Below are 21,174 nucleotides of genomic sequence, written 5' to 3'. Positions count from 1 at the left end.
ACTATTGCTTTATGTCTGTAGTTGCATAAAGGCCAGATTGGGTAAGGGGTAGATATTTATTTTGTTAATTGGGGGGTGGGGTTTTATACCAATTTTATTAATGTCATGGTCACTATTGCTGTAATTAAGTTAAAGCAACCCATAATATAAACCAGGGTTAAGCCAGGGCTGCCAACATTGGGTGAGAGTTGGGAGTGAGATATAGCAACCGGGAGGGGGGGGGGGGCGAGAGGAGGGTGCCCCCTCTCCCCCCCCCCCCCCCCCCCCCCCCTCCCCCTCCCCCTCCCCCCTCCCCTCCCATTGGTACGGAGCTTCTGCATTTTTCAGCTTAAAATTGTACAATATGGTACATATTGTAGCGAGTCTTTTAACTTACACTTGAATCCAATATATATGCTTTGAATTGGATTAGCTATGAATAAGGTTAGACTAAATTACATTACTAATTACATTCCACAGGAGAACCAGGCTCTGATCAACAGGTGCAGCACATGAATGATCTTAGTATATTCCTGTATGGAAATCAGATTATAATCAAACACTTGGCCCATGTTGACCAACCTGGGTCTCACTACACACCTGGTACTACTCCTGACCCTGACTCCAGTTGCGTACCTTCTCTCATTCCTGACCCTGAGTCCAGACTTAGGCCCCCTATTCTACCTTGATCATAGCTGCTTACCTGCTTAGGTTCCCAGTGCTGAACACTTCCATTGTCCCAGCTTTGACTGCACACCTAGTACTATTCCAGACCTTGACTCTGGATGCACACTTGGCTTTGCTCCTAGCCCCTCTGCACTGACAATATATCTGGCCCACTCATAAAGCCCCATATCTGATCCCCTGGACTTAACCTATTATGTTCAAGTCCACAGGTGCTTATCTAATGTGGTAATCTTTTATGGGGCACTTCACAGACCAAATTATGTATAACAAAATTTGCTACATCCATTGGCTTCCTTGTTATCTAACAAGCTAGTTACTTTGTCAAAGAAGTAATCAATTGGTTGAACACAATTTCTCATCCATAAAATTATACTCACTCAGCTGTATAAGTATTCTGTTACCATTTCCTTCATTTTCCTAACAAACCGTCCTGAAGTCATTTTCACTCCCAATATTTTCAGTATTTTGCTGTCTTCCTCTCAGCTGGGACTTTTCCGAAATGCAGTCTAATAACTATATATTTAAGCAATATTATTCTATTAAATGTGATCTTGAGAGTACATAATATTTTCTGTGGTATTCATAACACAACAATGATAAAAAGATCTTTGTTTTGATAGCACCTACCAACATGCATACATTTTTATATTCCAGTCAATATGTACCGAGGGCAAATTTTTGTTCCAATGCTCCCTATTCCCAATTACTTTTACATTGAAGTGATTGTAATCCAAGTGAAGTTTAAATGGCATCATAAAAGTAAAACCTCCGGAATGGATGATATTCATTACGTGGTTGACTGGGATCAGTATCAGCACAATTACTATATTGAACTTTGAATCTTCAGATGTCCTGGTGCAAGCTAAAACTAAAGACAAATAATAATCTCCTCACACATTCCCCTGCAAGTATCTCTGTCATTCCTTTAAGATATGCCCCTTCTTTGAATAACCTCTTAAATGTCGCATCTGAATCAGTTTCCATCTAATTACACTCTTTGAGGATGTTCATCTACTTGTTCAATTAATAAAACAATGAGATTGGGGAAATTTCTATTCAACCTGTCAAAGCAATTAGGGTGGGGGTGGGGGATTAGAAATAGTCAGTGAGGTAAACAAACATAATAGTTGAGTGGCAAATGACAATAGTGCTGCCTTCCCAATATTTAACTGACAGAAATAATGGGTTTTCGGGGCTGTATGTTGTGACTGACAGCCTGACACCTTGCATGTCATTTTAATATTACACTTATCCCACCCCCCTGGATATTCCAGATTAATAAATTAAGGTTTTGTCAACTAATTACAAATCAATAACATTAGCCAACTCCGAAACTTGAAACACTGAGCATTGGGATCCAGATGTCACGGACAACTGGCTTCAGTTCCCCGCTCACATCTGGCAGTGTTCTCCGTCTGAACCAGGGGCCGCGGAGCGTTTTTGAAAATGGGGAGGCTGAGCGATCACTGATCACTGGCCTTGGGGGTACCCGGCGAGGGAGTGGAGCAACCGAGTGGGTAGAGTGTGTCAAAGGGGGATGTCCCCCCCCCCTCCCACGGTAGGGACTTTTTAAAATTTGATGTATTTTTAAGAGGTAACTTTTTAAGGGGTAACTTTTTCCACACTAAGGGTGGTGGGTGTATGGAACAAGCTGGCAGAGGAGCTAGTTGAGGCAGGGACCATCTCAACATTTAAGAAACAGTTAGACTGATACAAGGATCGGACAGGTTTGGAGGTATGGACCAAAAGCAGGTGGCGTAGCTGAGACATGTTGGTGGGTGTGGGCAAGTTGCACCGAAGGGCCTGTTTTCACACTGTATCACTCTATGACTACATTATACCTCCACCATGCATGAATGCTTCAAAATCAAGTGATCGAGTTTTATTGCCATATACTCAAGCATAGAAACATAGAAAATAGGTGCAGGAATAGGCCATCGGCCCTTCGATCCAGCACTGTCATTCAATATGATCATGGCTATTCATCTAAAATCAGTACCTCTTTCCTGTTTTTTTCCCCATATCCCTTGATTTCATTAGCCCCAAGAACTAAATGTAACTCTCTCTTGAAAACATCCAGTGAATTGGCCTGCACTGCCTTCTGTGGCAGAGAATTCCACAGATTCACAACTCTCTGCGCGAAGAAAGTTTGTCCTCATCTCAGTCCTAACTGGCCTACCCTTTATTCTTAAACTGTGACCCCTGGTTCTGAACTCCCCCAACATTGGGAACATTTTTCCGCCAGTTATAGAAAGTGAAAATCTAGCAGGCAAGCAGGATTATTTCTCCAACCTCCAAGACTCTCACGGCAGCGGTGCACGCTTCCGACGCCTCCGACAGCCCGGGACTCTTTCACTGAGGCTGCTCCATGGCCGGAGCTGCAGCGAGTGCCTCGCCAGCCCGGCAAACACTAGCCAGCCCCGGCTTCCCGCATCTGTCCCCGCCGCTGCGTCTGCTTCTGCTTCCATCCCTCCCTCAGCCCTGGCTCTCCAACACCCGCGGCCCATGCACTATATATGAGTACAAAGCTTGAGATTTGGCAGCCCTGGTTAAGCAGAAGATATTTTCATTAGTAAAATTCCAGATTAGTTAATGCACTGTATTTCAATTTCCATACTGAAACGGGTTGAACGGGTAGTTCTGAATCACCTTCATACCAAACAGCATTGCTCCCATTCCTGATACAAAGGGTGGGTGCTATTATTCTGCTGTTTCTTTACACCATGTTATGAGAGACTTTCTGCATTTGAGAGGAGTCCTCAAGACACAATGTTTTTCACCATCAAATTAGTTGACTGCAACACCAATACAACTCCAAAAAATGACTAGCAGTGTAACAAGGCCCTGATAACTCTACCATAAACTGATGGGACCTGTAATTCAAAACAGAAAATGCTGGAAAAACTCAGCAGGTCAGTCAGCACCTGTGGCAAGATAAACAGCCGACATTTTGGGTCGAAGACTCTTTATCTTCAACCTGAAACATGAACTATTTCTTTCTCCTCAGATGCTGTCTGACCTACTGGTTAAGGTTCCCTTTCACCTTAAACCTGCATTCTCTGGTTCTTGATTTCCCTACTCTTGAGTAAAAAAGTCTGTGCATTCACCCTATTTAATCCCCTCATGATCTTTTACTCATGATCAAGATCCCCCCCTCATCTTCCTGTGCTTCAGGGAATAATGTCCCAGCCTGCCCAACTTCTCACAATCGCTCAACCCCTCAAGTCCTGGCAACAGCTTTGTAAATCTTCCCTGCACGCTTAACAACACCTTTCCCATAGCAGGGTGACCAAAACTGAACATAATACTCCAAATGTGGGCTCACCAACATGTTGTACAACTGTAACATAACATCCCAACTTCTATACTCAATACCCTGACTGATGAAGGCCAATGTACCAAAAGCCTTCTTGGCCACCCTATCTACATGTGATGCCACTTCCAAGGAACTGTGTACCTTCACGCCTAAATCATTTAAATTTGAACCCTTTAAATTCCATTCTTTCATCAACAAATCAAGTAAAATGAGTTGGGAAGACTCCTCCTTTCCCAGGTGCTAAATGTTAAGTGTCCGTTCTGAATTTGGAACATTTGTATTTTTTGACAGCCAAATACGCCATTCAGAATCTGTCTCTTTTATTTGGAGGTTGTGCATTCAAGTTGTCATCTGGATATGAACACATTATATAAGCTATGCTATAGTTCTTTTTAAGACATAGGAGCAGAATTAGGCCATTCAGCCCCGAGTAATCCTGTAGATGTTTTTTTATCCCGTCATTTATCTATATAATTAAATAAACATCGCTGCTATTCAAAAAATCTATATCATTGTTATTTCTCCTATAGCAATGCTGTTAATCATTTCATTGTTAAATTAGCATTTTTTTTCCTGTTGCTGCACGTTCAAGTTTAGAACCAAACTTAGGCAAATGGGACTAGCTTAGAAGGGGCATCTTGTCGGCATGGACAAGTTGGGGTGAAAGGCCAGCTGTCTATGCTGTATGACTCTACCTCAGTAGTTCAAAAGTCATTTGCCAAATTAACAGTATTTCTGTAGATTCAACGAACTGCAGATGCTGGTTTATATTTTTTTAAAACAGCGCTGGAGTAACTCAGCAGGTTAGGCAGCATCTCTGGAGAACATGATGTTCATGTTTTGAGGCTGCATTTTTGGTTGGGCTCGTCTTCAAACTAATTGTGGGCGGGGGGGGGGGGGGGGGGGGGCAGGGGGAAGTTAGAAGAGAGAAGGGGGAGGACAATGCCAGCGAGGGATGGGCAGATGGTCAGGACCGGCCTTAGGAGATGCGGGGCCCAATTGGGAACAATTTTCACTGAAATATAAATATGTAATAATAAATGAGTCATATTCAGGCACGTGCCATGAGTGAATACTTAGGGTAGGCAGCCAGTCGGCTTTTAAAAAATCTTAAACCGCACATGCGCAGAATATAAACGCAGCCCTCGTGAACCAACCTGATCTCCCGTTTGTTGGACACTTTAATTCTCCTTCCCATTCCTACACTGACCTTTCTGTCCTCGGTCTCCTCCATTGTCAGAGTGAGGCTAAACACAAATTGGAGGAACAGCATCTCATATTTTGTTTGGGCTGCTTACAGCCCAGTGGTATGAATATTGATTTCTCTCACTTCAGGTAGCCCCGGCATTCCCTCTCTCTCTATCCCTCCCCCATCCAAGTCGCACTCGCTTCTCATTTTCATCCTACAAACAGCTTACAATGGCCCGTTTCCTTTATCATCGTTACTTTTTTGCATATCTTTCATTCATTGTTCTTTATCTCTCCACATCTCTGTCTATATTTCTTGTTTTCCTTATCCCTAACCAGCCTGAAGAAGGATCTTGACCCAAAACGTTAGCCATTCCCTCTCCCCAGAGATGCTGCCCAGCCCGCTGAGCTTTTTGTGTCTATCCCCAATGTATTATTTCTCCACTGTAAAAGCAGAGGAGAAATAATACACATTGGGTTTTTGCTGAAAACTCCCTTTAATCATTATGCTGGACCTCATCCCTTTTCGTATCTATATCATCTCTGCCAACATGCACAACGACTTCTGGCTGCTCGCCCTCCCCCTTGAGAATGTCATGCAGCCTCTCTGAGACGTCCTGGATCTGGCACCAGGGAGGCAGCACACCATCCTGGAGTGTCGACTGCTGCCGCAGAATCTCCTGCCCACCTCCTAACGAATGAGACTCCTATCACTGTGGCTCTGCCTGACATCAGCCTTCCCCGCTGTACCTCAGTGCCAGGCTCAGTTCCATACCCATGCCTGCCACTGCAGCCTCCCCTTGACAGTATCCAAAAGGGTCCACTTGTTTTAAAGGGGAGTGGCCACAGGGGTCACCTTCCCACGTGGTCACCCACCTACTCACTTCCTGTACCTTAGGCGTGGCCATCTTGCTATAATTTTTATTTATGAAGCTCTCAATCTCCCGGTTCATCCTGGGGCCGTCCAGCTGCAGCTCCAGTTCGGCCTGTAAGGAGTTGCACTGGACACAATCCCCACAGTGTGAAGGTCGGGTACTCCAGAGGTTTCCCTGGCTCCCCAAATCCTGCAGGTGGTACATTGCACTATTCTACCTGCCATCACTGCTGCACTAAACCAAGAATGAAAAAGCCCAAGAATCACAAACGATAGCGGACTGTACCTTTACCTCCTGCCCCCCTCTGCCTTGCTCTGCTTCCTTGCCGAAGACTACCTGCGGAAGACTTTTGATGTGGGAACTCACACTTTCCCCTCCCACACGTCACTTCCTCCCCATGCCACGAGACACTTCCCCTCCATACGACTGCTCTGTTACCGTGCATTCAGAAAGTATTCAGACCCCTTCACTTTTTCCACACTTTGTTACGTTACAGCCTTATTCTAAAATTGATTAAATTATTTTCACAAACAATAGCGGACTGTACCTTTACCTCCTGCACCCCCCTGCCTCCTTGCCGAAGACTCCCTGCGGAAGACTTTTGATGCGGAAACTCACACTTTCTCTCCCACACGGCTCTTTCCTACCTAGCCCTCGAGATACTTTCCCTCCATGCTGATAAGGTTCACTTCTTAAAAAAACAGACAAATTCAATGAGTTAAGGTAGACCATACAAGCTTTACTTTTACGTCAGACGGGAGTGGCTGGAGATGCTACAGTCCAGAAGTATCCAAAAATACCGCTCAAATTAACACAGAATCCTGGGGTCTTTTATACAACATGAATCACCTACACAGAATATCAGGGGCATTAGGTACTGTCCCAAGAAGCACCAGCCAAGTCCAAATATGGAGTTGGTTTTCATCTTTTGCTTAAAACCAAGCATTCCAAAGACATTAACCATAGTTCCAAGAGGACACGTCCAGTCCTAACAATGAGCTGTTTTTCTGTGGTAGCTGGTGTCTTGTTCCATTATCAGTTAGTTCCCCTATATCTGCAGTTAGTTCCCCTAGCTGGGCCTCTCTTATCTGATTGAACACTTCAACCAGAAAGCTTGTCTAAAAAACCCAAAAGTAAAGCCACAAAAATCCGGTCAAGCATCCCAGCAAGCAATGCAATAGCAATTCGCTCTTTCATTACAGGAAGGGTTAAATATGGCAGCAAACGATATAATAGCGATTAACTCTTTCAACGCACTGCTCTGTTAACGTGCATTCAGAAAATATTCAGACCCCTTCACTTTTTCCACACTTTGTTACGTTACAGCCTTATTCTAAAATTGATTAAATTCTTTTTTTTTGTCATCATTCTGCACACATTACCCCATAATAAAAGAACAAAAACGGGTGTTTAGACATTTTGCAAAGTAATAAAGAAGAAATAACTGAAATATCATATTTACATAAGTATTCAGACCCTTTACTCAGTATTTTGTTGAGGCACCTTTGGCAGCGATTACAGCCTCAAGTCTACTTGGGTATGATGCTACAAGCTTGGCACACCTGTATTTGGGTAATTTCTCCCATTCTTCTCTGCAGATCCTCTCAAGCTCTGTCAGGTTGGATGGGGAGCGTCAATGCACAACTATTTTCAGGTCCCTCCAGAGATGTTCGGTCGGGTTCAAGTCCAGGCTCTGGCTGGGCCACTCAAGGACATTCACAGACTTGTCACAAAGCCACTCTTGCGTTGTCTTGGCTGTGTGCTTAGGGTCGTTGTCCTGTTGGAAGGTGAACCTCCGCCCCAGTCTGAGGTCCAAAATGCTCTGGAGCAGGTTTTAATCAAGTACTTTGTACTCTGTGCTTTGCACTATTCTACCTGCCTTCACTGCTGCACTAAACCAAGAATGAAAAAGCACAAGAATCACAAACAATAGCGGACTGTACCTTTACCTCCTGCCCCCCCCTGCCTCCTTGCCGAAGACTCCCTGCGGAAGACTTTTGATGCGGAAACTCACACTTTCTCTCCCACACGGCTCTTTCCTACCTAGCCCTCGAGATACTTGCCCTCCATGCTGATAAGGTTCACTTCTTAAAAAAACAGACAAATTCAATGAGTTAAGGTAGACCATACAAGCTTTACTTTTACGTCAGACGGGAGTGGCTGGAGATGCTACAGTCCAGAAGTATCCAAAAATACCGCTCAAATTAACACAGAATCCTGGGGTCTTTTATACAACAAGAATCACCTACACAGAATATCAGGGGCATTAGGTACTGTCCCAAGAAGCACCAGCCAAGCCCAAATATGGAGTTCAAAAGGGAACTGCAGATGCTGGAATATCGAAGGTACACAAAATTGCTGGGGAAACTCAGCGGGTGCAGCAGCATCTATGGAGCGAAGGAAATAGGCGACGTTTCGGGCCGAAACCCTTCCTCAGACTGATGGGGGATGGGGAAAGAAAGAAGGAAAAAGGGAGGAGGAGGAGGAGCCCGAGGGCGGGCGGATGGGAGGGTGGGAGGAGACAGCTAAGGTGGCTCAGCACTTCAACTCCCCCTCCCATTCCCAATCCGACCTCTCTGTCCTGGGTCTCCTCCATTGCCAGAGTGAGCAACAGCGGAAATTGGAGGAACAGCACCTCATATTCCGTCTGGGGTCCTTGCGTCCTTATGGCATTAACATTGAATTCTCCCAATTTGGCTAGCCTGTGCTGTCTCCTCCCCTTCCTTAACCCTCTAGCTGTCTCCTCCCACCCTCCCATCCGCCCGTCCTCGGGCTCCTCCTCCTCCTCCCTTTTTCCTTCTTTCTTTCCCCACCCCCCATCAGTCTGAGGAAGGGTTTCGGCCCGAAACGTCGCCTATTTCCTTCGCTCCATAGATGCTGCTGCACCCGCTGAGTTTCCCCAGCAATTTTGTGTAAGTCCAAATATGGAGTTGGTTTTCACCTTTTGCTTAAAACCAAGCATTCCAAAGACATTAACCATAGTTCCAAGAGGACACGTCCAGTCCTAACAATGAGCTGTTTTTCTGTGGTAGCTGGTGTCTTGTTCCATTATCAGTTAGTTCCCCTAGCTGGGCCTCTCTTATCTGATTGAACACTTCAACCAGAAAGCTTGTCTAAAAAACCCAAAAGTAAAGCCACAAAAATCCGGTCAAGCATCCCAGCAAGCAATGCAATAGCAATTCGCTCTTTCATTACAGGAAGGGTTAAATATGGCAGCAAACGATATAATAGCGATTAACTCTTTCAACGCACTGCTCTGTTAACGTGCATTCAGAAAATATTCAGACCCCTTCACTTTTTCCACACTTTGTTACGTTACAGCCTTATTCTAAAATTGATTAAATTCTTTTTTTTTGTCATCATTCTGCACACATTACCCCATAATAAAAGAACAAAAACGGGTGTTTAGACATTTTGCAAAGTAATAAAGAAGAAATAACTGAAATATCATATTTATATAAGTATTCAGACCCTTTACTCAGTTCTTTGTTGAGGCACCTTTGGCAGTGATTACAGCCTCAAGTCTTCTTGGGTATGACGCTACAAGCTTGGCACACCTGTATTTGGGTAATTTTTCTCAAACTTCTCTGCAGATTCTCTCAAGCTCTGTCAGGTTAGATGGGGAGCCATCGATGCACAGCTATTTTCAGGTCCCTCTAGAGATGTTCGATCGGGTTCAAGTCCGGGCTCAGGCTGGGCCACTCAAGGACATTCACAACCTTGTCACAAGGCCACTCCTGCGTTGTCTTGGCTGTGTGCTTAGGGTTGTTGTCCTGTTGGAAGGTGAAGGTCTGAGGTCCAGAACACTCTGGAGCAGGTTTTCATCAAGGATCTCTCTGTACTTTGCTCCGTTCATCTTTCCCTTGATGCTGACTAGTCTCCCAATTCCTGCCGCTAAAAAACATCCCCACAGCATGATGCTGCCACCACCATGCTTCTCCATAGGTATGGTATTGGCCAGGTGATGAGCGGTGCCTGGCTTCCTCCAGATGTGATGCTTGGCATTCAGGCCAAGGGTTCAATCTTAGTTTCATCAGACCAGTGAATCTTGTTTCTCATGGTCTGAGAGTCCTTTAGGTGCCTTTTGGCAAACTCCAAGCGGGCTGTCATGTGCCTTTTACTGAGGAGTGGCTTCCGTCTGGCCACTCTACCATAAAGGCCTGATTGGTGGAGTGCTGCAGATATAGTTGTCCTTCTGGAAGGTTCTCCCATCTCCACAGAGGAACTCTGGAGCTCTGTCGGAGTGACCATCGGGTTCTTGGTCACCTCCCTGACCAAGGCCCTTCTCCCCCGATTGCTCAGTTAGGCCGGGCAGCCAGCTCTATGAAGAGCCCTGGTGGTTCCAAAGTTCTTCCATTAAGAATGACGGAGGCCACCATGCTCTTTGGGACCTGCAATGCTGCAGAAATTGTTTTATACCCTTCCCCAGATTTGTGTCTCGACACAATCCTGTCTCGGAGGTCTACGGACACTTTTGAGGGTCTGAATATTTATGTAAATGTGATATTTCAGTTATTTCTGTTTAATTACTTTGCAAAAATATCTAAACACTACTTCTCACTTCTTCATTCTGGGGTATTGTGTGCAGTTTGATGTAGATGGTGTAGCAAAAAAAAGAATTCAATCCCTTTTAAAATAAGGCTGTAACGTAACAAAATGTGGAAAAAGTGAAGGGGTCTGAATACTTTCTGAATGTACTGTACACCATGCCTTATTATTAGTTACTCAATTAGTTACTAATTACTGGAGAGAAGGAATGGGTGATGTTTCGGTTCGAGTCCCTTCCTCAGAAAGAATAGCAGAAACTCTGCAGAGTTGCAAAGAGCAGTTTAAGGTGATTTTTTTTTAATGATAGTAGGAGCTAGAAAAAGTATGAAGAGAACGTTGCAAGGTGTATCAAAGGAACCACCTTGCCTGAGGTAATCTGTTGCTGTGGCCCTGCTTTGTCCTGGTCGTCCCCCACCCCCTTACTTTCAAACTGAAGGGTCGCAACCCGAAACGTCACCTATCTTTTATCTCCAAAGATGCTGTCTGACCCGCTGTGTTACTCCAGCACTCTGCATATCTATCTTTGGTATAAACCAGCATTTGCAGTTCTTTGTTTCTCTGCAACTTTTAAAGTTGGAGTAAAGAAAAGATTAAGCACATTTTAAATCCCTTGAAGGTTGTTAACGCAGGCATTGGAAGTAGAAATATAAGCTGAAATTGAAAATTAAACTGCATCATTATTGACAGTAGTCCAAAATGAATGTATACCAAACATCAGACAATAATGGGTAAAGTGACAGATCTCCACTATCAGATGGTCACTCCATGTTGGGGGTTTAAAGAATGGAGTGAGGACATTGCAGACGTTCTTACTGTAATCTTGTTGTTCTGGATTTGAGACCCATTTAGATTGGGGAAATTGTGCATGTCATGCTACTGCGTAAGAAAAATGCGAGAGGGACCCCAAGAAATAAATGGGGCAGTTAGCCGTGCAGCTTTTGTAGGAGATTACTGAAGCTGATACTTGGGGATAAGGCACTCAATCACTCCACGCTCGGTTGAAAAGGGAGTCAGCGTTGATTTTACAGGGTGCCCGACCTGATTTGATTTTTTTGTCACGATGATTACAGTAGTTGACAGGGCAATTTATATCCGTATAGCTGGTATGGAATCCCTGAAGGTAGTGGATAAACTGCTGTATCCAAGACAGGTAAAGGTAAAGTTCAGGGAAATTAAGGCAAATCTTTGATCTGTGTTACAATAGTGACTGCAGTTTGAAGATACTTCCTTCCCTTCCAAATGTTTGTGAAAGGTGCTGCAAAATGCACTTTTTTCCCCTTAGAGTGGCAGGTAGCTGAGAAAGCAAAGCCTTCTCGTTATTGGGGATATATATACAGGGAGCAGCTGATGCTGTTTTACCAAAAAAAAAGGCATGCAGCACTTTATTGCAATACTGATTACTCTAATTTCAGGTAACCCTTGCATTCCCTCTATCTCTGTCCCTCACCCACACTTGACATCCTGCTGGTTTTAGTGTCTGTGTCCCCTCGTTATCACCTTTTCCACAGCCAATAATGGACCATTGTTGGCTCCTTGGTCATCTGTGCTGGCTCTCATTTGTTTTGCACCTTTTCATACCTCTAGTTTCCCTCTCCGCTGACTCTCAGTCTGAAGAAGGGTCTCGACCTGAAATGTCACCCATTTATTTTCTCCAGAGCCACTGAACTTATTCCAGCCTTTTGTATCTATCTTCGCTGGAATAACTCAGCATGTCAGGCAGCATCTCTGGAGAACATAGATAGGTAGGCTTTTGGGTCAGGGCTCTTCAGCGCATCGTCCACAGAGCGCAGAAGATTATCGGGACACCGCTACCAGCCTTGGAGGGCATCTACCACACACGGTGCCTCAGGAAGGCCGTCAGCATCAATAAAGACTCCTCACACCCTTGTAATGGACTGTTCGAACTACTTCCCTCCGGCAGACGTTACAAGGCCTTCTACGCCCGCACCTCCAGACTCAGGAACAGCTTCATTCCCAGAGCTATAACGGCTCTGAACCGGCCCTGCTGAGTGCCCCCCCACCCCCATGGACTGTCTCCCTCGGATGGTCACGTCGCACAGACACATCTGCACGTTAGTCTGTTTTGACTGTTTTACTGTTTTAATGTTCTTTTTCCAAACCATGTTCTCGGGGTATCTAAATCTAAATTTTATCAGTTATTTAAGTTATGACATCGGATGGAAGCTGCAAACCAAATCTCGTTGCACTTATGTGCAATGACAATAAAATATATTAATATTATTATTATTATTATTATTATTATTATTATTCAGACCATTTGTAGGGGGAGTGAGGAAGAAAGCTGGAAATGAGGAAATATGAACTTCCATATCATGAGATCTAAGAATAACATAAAATGAATATTTCCCTTAAATTCTAAAGGCTGCAGGTCATTTTTCTAGATATTAACAGAAATTGTGGAAGTAGATACAGTGAAACTATTTCTGAAGGCCAATGCATCTCGATTCGGGCATTGTTAAAAAAACACCAGAAAAAGTAGGGTCTTTAAGTGGGTCTCTTGAAGGCAGACACGGGTGAAATTATTATGGGCAACAAGGAAATGGCAGAAGAGTTGAATAGGCACTTCGGATCTGTCTTCACTAAGGAAGACTTAATCTCCCAGATGTACTGGAGGACAGAGGATCTGAGGGGGTAGAGGAACTGAAAGAAATTTTCATTAGGCGAGAAATAGTATTGGGTAGGCTAATGGGACTGAAGGATGATAAATCCCCTGGACCTGATGGTCTGCATCCCAGGGCCCTCAGGGAGGTGGCTCTGGAAATAGCGGACACATTGGTGATCATTTTCCAATGTTCAATAGATTCAGGATCTGTTCCTGTGGATTGGAGGGTAGCTAATGTTATCCCACTGTTCAAGAAAGGAGCGAGAGTAAAAACGGGGAATTACAGACCAGTTAGCCTGACTTCGGTGCTGGAAAGATGCTGGAGTCAATTATTAAAGAGGTAATAATGGGGCATTTGGATAGCAGTAAAAGGATTAGTCCAAGTCAACATGGATTTATGAAAGGGAAATCATGCTTGACTAATCTTCTGGAATTTTTTGAGGATGTGACAAGTAAAATGGATGAAGGGGTGCCAGTGGATGTAGTGTATCTAGACTTTCAGAAAGCCTTTGATAAGGTCCCGCACGGGAGACTGGTGACTAAAATTAGAGCACATGGTATTGGGGGTAGGGTGTTGACATGGATAGAAAATTGGTTGGCAGACCGGAAGCAAAGAGTAGGAGTGAACGGGTCCTTTTCAGAATGGCAGGCAGTGGCGAGTGGAGTGCCGAAAGGTTCGGTGTTGGGGCCACAACTGTTTACCATATATATTAATGATTTGGAAGAGGGAATTATGAGCAACATTAGCAAGTTTGCGGATGACACAAAGCTGGGTGGCAGTGTGAGCTGTGAAGAGGATGTTAGGCGGTTACTGGGTGACCTGGACAGGTTGAGTGAGTGGGCAGATGCGTGGCAGATGCAGTATAAGGCCGCCCGGCGTGGCTTTAAGTGGCCATGGGACTTGCTAGCGCCCGCCGAGGGCTTTGACTTTGACTTAGGGAGAGGAATGGATAGCAGGGGAAAGACAAGACTTTGCCTTCCATCACAGTGAGGAGGAGATTCACTGTGATGGATGTTTGTGTAAATTGTGTTGGTGTGTGTCTTGGTTCTTTTCTTGTATGGCTGCAGAAACCAAATTTCGTTTGAACTTCATGTGAGGTTCAAATGACAAATAAACGGTATTGTATATAGATAAATGTGAGGTTATCCACTTTGGCGGCAAAAACAAGGGGGCAGATTATTATCTCAATGGGGTTAGGTTAGGTAAGGGGGAGGTGCAGCGAGACCTCGGCGGCCTTGTACACCGGTCACTGAAAGTTGGCTTACAGGTACAGCAGGCAGTGAAGAAAGCTAATGGAATGTTGGCCTTCATAACAAGAGGATTTCAGTATAGGAGTAAAGAGGTTCTTCTGCAGTTGTGTAGGGCTCTGGTGAGACCACATCTGAAGTATTGTGTACAGTTTTGGTCTCCTAATTTGAGGAAGGACATCCTTGTGATTGAGGCAGTGCAGCGCAAGTTCACGAGATTGATCCCTGGGATGGCGGGACTGTCATATGAGGAAAGATTGAAAAGACTAGGCTTGTATTCACTGGAGTTTAGAAGGATGAGGGGATCTTATAGAAACATATAACATTATAAAAGGACTGGAGAAACTAGATTCAGGAAAAATGTTCCCAATGTTGGGCGAGTCCAGAACCAGGGGCCACAGTCTTAGAATAAAGGGGAGGTCATTTAAGACTGAGGTGAGAAAAAAACTTTTTCACCCAGAGAGTTGTGAATTTATGGAATTCCCTGCCACAGAGGGCAGTGGAGGCCAAGTCACTGGATGGATTTAAGAGAGAGTTAGATTGAGCTCTAGGGGCTAGTGGAGTCAAGGGATATGGGGAGAAGGCAGGCACAGGTTATTGATAGGGGACGATCAGCCATGATCACAATGAATGGCGGTGCTCGCTCGAAGGGCCGAATGGCCTCCTCCTGCACCTATTTTCTGTTTCTATGTTTATGGGTTTTCTCCGGGTGCTCCAGTTTCCTCCCACATCCCAAAGACGTGCGGGTTTGAAGATTAATTGGGTTTGGTAAATTGCCTCCCAGTGTGTAGGGAGTGGATGAGAAAGTGGAATAACGTGGAACTAGTATAAGCGGGTGATTGATGATCGGTGAGGGCTGAAGGGCCTGTGTCCATGCTGTATCTTTCAATGAATCGATCAAATTGCAGGGATAGAGGCAAAATATGGAAAGCCTGTAATTAAAAAGCACTGCCAACTCTCAGTGATTTCAAGGAGAGTGCCCTTGCATAGAGAACCCAAGTAAAATGTTCATATTGAGTTTCATTCTTATATATAGGAGCTTTCTCAACAAAAGCAAAGAGCTATTAAAGAATAAATGCTCTAAGATGCCTGCAGGAAAACATATGATTGCAGTAAGCAGTTCCATTTACATACATATAACATTTCTGTGCAGGGGTTCCACTCCCTATGAAGCATTTGTTTCATCTTTGTTTTACAAGAAGGAAAGCTCAGTAAAATGCCTTATAACCATATAACCTTATAACAATTACAGCACGGAAACAGGCCATCTCGACCCTTCTAGTCCGTGCCGAACACGTATTCTCCCCTAGTCCCATATACCTGCGCTCAGACCATAACCCTCCATTCCTTTCCCGTCCATATAACTATCCAATTTATTTTTAAATGATAAAAACGAACCTGCCTCCACCACCTTCCCTGGAAGCTCATTCCACACAGCCACCACTCTCTGAGTAAAGAAGTTCCCCCTCATGTTACCCCTAAACTTCTGTCCCTTAATTCTCAAGTCATGTCCCCTTGTTTGGATCTTCCCTACTCTCAGTGGGAAAAGCTTATCCACGTCAACTCTGTCTATCCCTCTCATCATTTTAAAGACCTCTATCAAGTCCCCCCTTAACCTTCTGCGCTCCAAAGAATAAAGCCCTAACTTGTTCAACCTTTCTCTGTAACTTAGTTGCTGAAACACAATCAAAGGACCCTTTTGCAACAAATATACCAGATGAATGGTGCAGAGAGACAATATTCTCTCCCCTCTTGTCATTAACCTACATTAGAAGGATAATCAGAATTTAAAATCTTTCCACAAAAATGTCTCTGAAAGATTTTATCTTTGAACAACTTTGTAAAGTAAAAATAAACAATTGGTTTAAGTTCTGTTTTCTTAATATATTACTGCTTCTCGTTCACTTTTATAGGTGATAGAGATGCTTTCTATTTTAAGCCAAGGTTAAAGGTAGTTTTGTTTAATTTTTGATGTGGGAGCATTTCCAACATTGTGTTCTTTTGCTTGACATTCTTATTTTCCTGCTTGAAATGATAGATCAAATGGCACTAATAAACTGGTTTATTCAGTTTTGTTACCTGTTTGGAAGTGAATCCTGAAAGCAAGATAACTGTGATACCATCCAAAGTGTATTGAATGTGCATCATTGTACAGAGGCTTGCTGAAGGAAACAATATAACTTTAAGCACCGATAAGCTGATAGAAAAGCACTTCTCGTGTTGCTGCTTTGCTTTTCTTGCTCATCTTGTAATAGTCTCTTTGTTCAGTCCTGCATCAGGGTGAAACGGTGGCGCCATGGTAGAGTTGCTATGCCCCTGTCCCACTTAGGAAACCTGAACGGAAACCTCTGGAGACTTTGCGCCCCACCCAAGGTTTCCGTGCGGTTCCCGGAGGTTTTTGTCAGTCTCCCTACCTGCTTCCACTACCTGCAACCTCCGGCAACCACTTGCAACCTCCGGAAACCGCACAGAAACCTTGGGTGGGGCGCAAAGTCTCCAGAGGTTTCCTAAGTGGGACAGGGGTACAGCGCCAGAGACCCGGGTTCTGTCCTGACCATGAGATGCTGCCTATGGAGTTTGTACGTCTATGTTGTCTATGTACGTTCTCCCTGTGACTGCATGGGTTTTCTCTGGGTGCTCCGGTGTCCTTCCACATTCCAAAGATGTGCAGGTTTGTAGGTTAATTGGCTTCTGTAAATTTTCCCTGGTCTGCAGGATAGAACTAGTGTACGAATAATCGCTGGTCATCGCATAGTCTGTGGGCCAAAGGGCCTGTTACCACTTGCGTCTCCAAAACAAAACTAAACTAATCAGCTGGCCACGCCTATGAAAAGCAGAAAAATTACACACAAGTATTTTATATAATTAGCACCCCGAATGATAGCAATAATAAATTGGTCCATAAATATGCGAAAAACACTAAATGCACGATTTTAAAAAAAATCACTATTCCCCCCTTTTTTATTAATTTCTTTCAGAAACATAAAGCTGAAAAAAAAATCTCATGGTAGCAATAATATTTGAATTGATGCCATAGAAAATGTATGCTACATTAACTTAAGTCAGGTTTCCAAAGGATTTGCTACCTAAGTTAGTATCATCAGACTGACAGTTCAGGCTTCTGTTTACTTTATGACTTGATCAGGGGTTATTGCAGACTGAATTCTATTATCCTCTCTGGTACATTAGACATATCAACAGGGAAATCTGTTATACCTTTCCAATTATAAATGAATGATTCTTCTCTTTTCAACTTGTTGTTCGACTGTGAAATGTACAATTAGTTTTCTTCTCTCGCCTTCTTTCAAAATTATGCATTTTAAAGCATTTCAATGGAGCAATTTTGAATTTGCCTCAATAAAAATATTGGATCAAGTTGATCTTTTTCTTCATGTAAATTATTATGGACTGCTTTCTTGAAATAAAAAAGTCTATGAAATAAAGAAAGTTTATTGAACGCTTCCAAAGTGGGAAGCACCACATTTATTTTGAAGATGGCAAAATCTTACAGAAATTAACCATTTAGACAGTTGAGAATTTAGTATATAGCTTGTTATAATTTTTATCTTTAATATCTCATTGATATTAAATACTGGTAGGTAAACAGAGGGGATTTGCTCCATTCAAGGCTTGAGGGGCAAATTTGTTATTCAATGGGTGGTGAATCTATAGAACGACCTGCCAGAAGGGATAATTGAGGCACCTACTGTAACAGCATGGGCGGCACAGTGGTGCAGCGGTAGAGCTACTGCCTTACAGCGCCAGAAGTCCGGGTTTGATCCAGACTACAGTTGCTTGTCTGTATTAAGTTTGTACGGTCTTCCCTTTACTGTACAAACTTGGTTTTCTCCAAGATCTTCGGTTTCCTTCCACACTCCAAAGACGTACAGGTTTGTAGGTTAATTGGCTTGGTATAAATGTAAAATTGGTCCTGATGTGTGTAGGGTAGTGTTAATGTGCGGGGAATTGCTGGTCGGTGCGGACTCGGTGGGCTAAACTGCTTGTTTCGGCGCTGTATCTCTAAATTAAACTAAACTGCATTTAAAAGATACTTGGATAAGATTTGAGGGATTTGGGCCAAATAGAGGTAAATGGGATTAGTTTAGATGGGGCATTTTGGTTTGCATGGGCGAGTTGGGCTGTGGGGCCTGTTTCGATTCTATATGACTGACAAATTGAAGGTTGGTTCTAAAACCAGAGAGCATAAATTAAAAATATTGGGTTAAAGTTAACAAAAGAAAGGACACATTTCTTCATGATTTCCAGATCAATCAATGCCATCAAAATTTATCGTCATCCTTTGCGACATCCAAAGAAAGTAAATTTGAGGATCATTGGGGTATTAATAGAATATAAAATCCAATGATACAGAAACTCAGCCGGGCCGGGCGGCCTCTTGTCCTTGCAGGATTTGAATGGGCACTTGGGAGATATCTTTCAGGATAATCGTGAAGTCACCAGGAGCTAGCCTCGACTTGATGGGCAGAATAGCTGCCTTCGTTGATTGAATATCAGAACCTTGCATTCTGTTTAGATTGAACAAAATGGGTCAATCGGGGCTGCTTGCTGCTCGTATAAATAGGTAATCAAGCTTCTAGCCAGCTTCTTACAGCGTGGGTTGTAGACTTTATTTGTAAGCGACCAGCGCAATAAAGGCACATTCAACCTGCACAGTGGAAATGTTGCTTTACTTGCAAATGAATGTTTTTACCAATAATTTCTCTTGTTTTCATGTCTGCTTTTGTATGGCCTAGCCTGCCTAGCTATCGGTGATTTAAAGAACTTTGTTGAAACAAGGAACTGCGGATGCTGGTTTATACCAAAGATAGACACAAAGTGCTGGAGTAACTCAGTGGGTCAGGCAACATCTCTGGGGGGAAAGGGGTGGGTGAAGATTTGAGTCGGGGCCCTTCTTCAGGCTGATAGTAGGGGATGGAGGGGGAGTGAAGCACTGGAGACGAGAATAGACCAGGACCAATCAAGGCTGGCCACAGATGACCTCCAGCATGGCAGGGCGGTGCCTGGTAAGCCCATTGTTGGCTAGGGAAGGTGTGGTCTAAAGACAGAAACAATGTGACCATCTGTGGAAAGATGCAAAGTGCTGGAGTAATTCAGCCGGGACAGGCAGCATCTCTGGAGAGAAGGAATGGGTGACATTTTGGGTTGCGACCCTTCTTTAGACTTCAGATCTGTGGACCTGGGAAAAGAACCAGAGTGGAGGGAGGGGATAGAGGTGGATGTAGAAGATACTTAGAATTAGATAATTCAATGTGCATACCGCCAGGTTGCAACATTGTTGAATTTCCTAACATTCTGATGGCTATTCTTTGGAACTATAACATTATACTCAATTTGAATTATGATTTTGACTTGAAAATAATTTGATTCTAAATTATAAATGTTCTAATTAGCTGCAATCTGACTATTGTTAATTCAGATTGTCAATCTGCAATCAGACCAACTCCAACACTGAATACTTGTAAACATATTGACAACAGAATTAAGTGCACCCCATGTGAGTGCAGTAATAACTATTACTTCTGATCTACTTTTCATACGTTTGTATGTTGTTTTACTTAGAGTCATAGAATGATACAGTACGGAAAAAGGCCCTTCGGCCCAACTTGCCCACACTGGCCAACATGTCCCATTTACACTAGACCCACCTGCCTGCGCTTGGCCCATATCCCTCCAAACCTGTCCTATCCATGTACCTGTCTAACTGTTGCTTAAAAGTTGGGATAGTCTCAGCTTTAATTACAGCTTGTGCCATACACCCGCCACCCATTGTGTGCAAAAGTTACCCCTCAGATTCCTTGCTTTCATAGGCAGGTACTTATTCAAAGTTGAATTGGACTCCTTGCATGGGTTATTGCACACCAAAACTGTTTTAACGGATGGTTCTCGCATGGTGGTATAATTCACAGGCTGCCACCTGGAAATGAGTAAAGGTAGCTTGTATGTGCTTCATTTGAGTATTAGGCACTTGTCTGCATTTGAAGTGGAATTGTTTATCATTTTGCTCATACTCTTCATCTCATGAAAATATTTTTTTGAAAAACTTAGTGAATTATAGATTAACAAATGCAGCAGTTTTTTCTTGTATTTGCTTTGAAATATAGAACAACACAGAACAGGAATGGACCCTTTGGCCTGCAATGTCTGTGCCAAACATGATGCCAAGTTAAACCAATCTCCTCTGCCTGCACGTGATCTTTATCCTTCCATTCCCTGCATATCCACGTGCCTGTGCAAAAGCCTGTTAAATGCCACTATCGTATCTGCCTCCAGCACCACCCGCCAAAGAATGAGTCAGTAAATGTGGAAGAAGGGTCACGATCCGAAACGTCACCCATTCCTTCTCTCACCCATGCCTGTCCCGCTGAGTTACTCCAGCATTTACACTTTCCTACGTGCCTACCTTCAATTTAAACCAGCATCTGCAGTTCTTTCCTACACACTCGTCAATAATTGCTAGTTGCTATTATCCTTTCAAGGGAAACGGATAGTTTGGACACAAGCACATTCCAGGTACCCACCATTCTTTAAAATAAATCAGAAGTGATCAGAGCAGAATTAGGCCACTTGACCCAAGTCTACTCCGCCATTCAATCATGGCTGATCTATCTTTCCCTCTCAACCCCACTCTCCTGCCTTCGCCCCATAACCCCTGACTTCCGTATTAATCACGAATCTGTCAATCTCTGCTG

At 43.7% G+C, this 21,174-nt stretch overlaps 1 protein-coding gene and 1 long non-coding RNA gene across 2 annotated transcripts in view; both read left to right on the top strand.

Moving 5' to 3' along the window:
• Positions 1–21,174, top strand: part of cdc73 (cell division cycle 73) — a 275,800-nt gene that overhangs the window by 108,559 nt on the left and 146,067 nt on the right. The window lies entirely within an intron of this gene.
• LOC116977503 lies at positions 7,803–9,941 on the top strand. Its single transcript, XR_004413232.1, has 2 exons — positions 7,803–7,848; positions 9,835–9,941. It is a non-coding gene; the product is annotated as an uncharacterized LOC116977503 (long non-coding RNA).

Source organism: Amblyraja radiata, chromosome 10, assembly GCF_010909765.2.
Source record: "Amblyraja radiata isolate CabotCenter1 chromosome 10, sAmbRad1.1.pri, whole genome shotgun sequence".
NCBI classification, from domain to species: Eukaryota; Metazoa; Chordata; class Chondrichthyes; order Rajiformes; family Rajidae; genus Amblyraja; species Amblyraja radiata.
The sequence above is the reverse complement of the archived record's forward strand: the minus strand, read 5'-3'. Positions and strand labels throughout refer to the sequence as shown.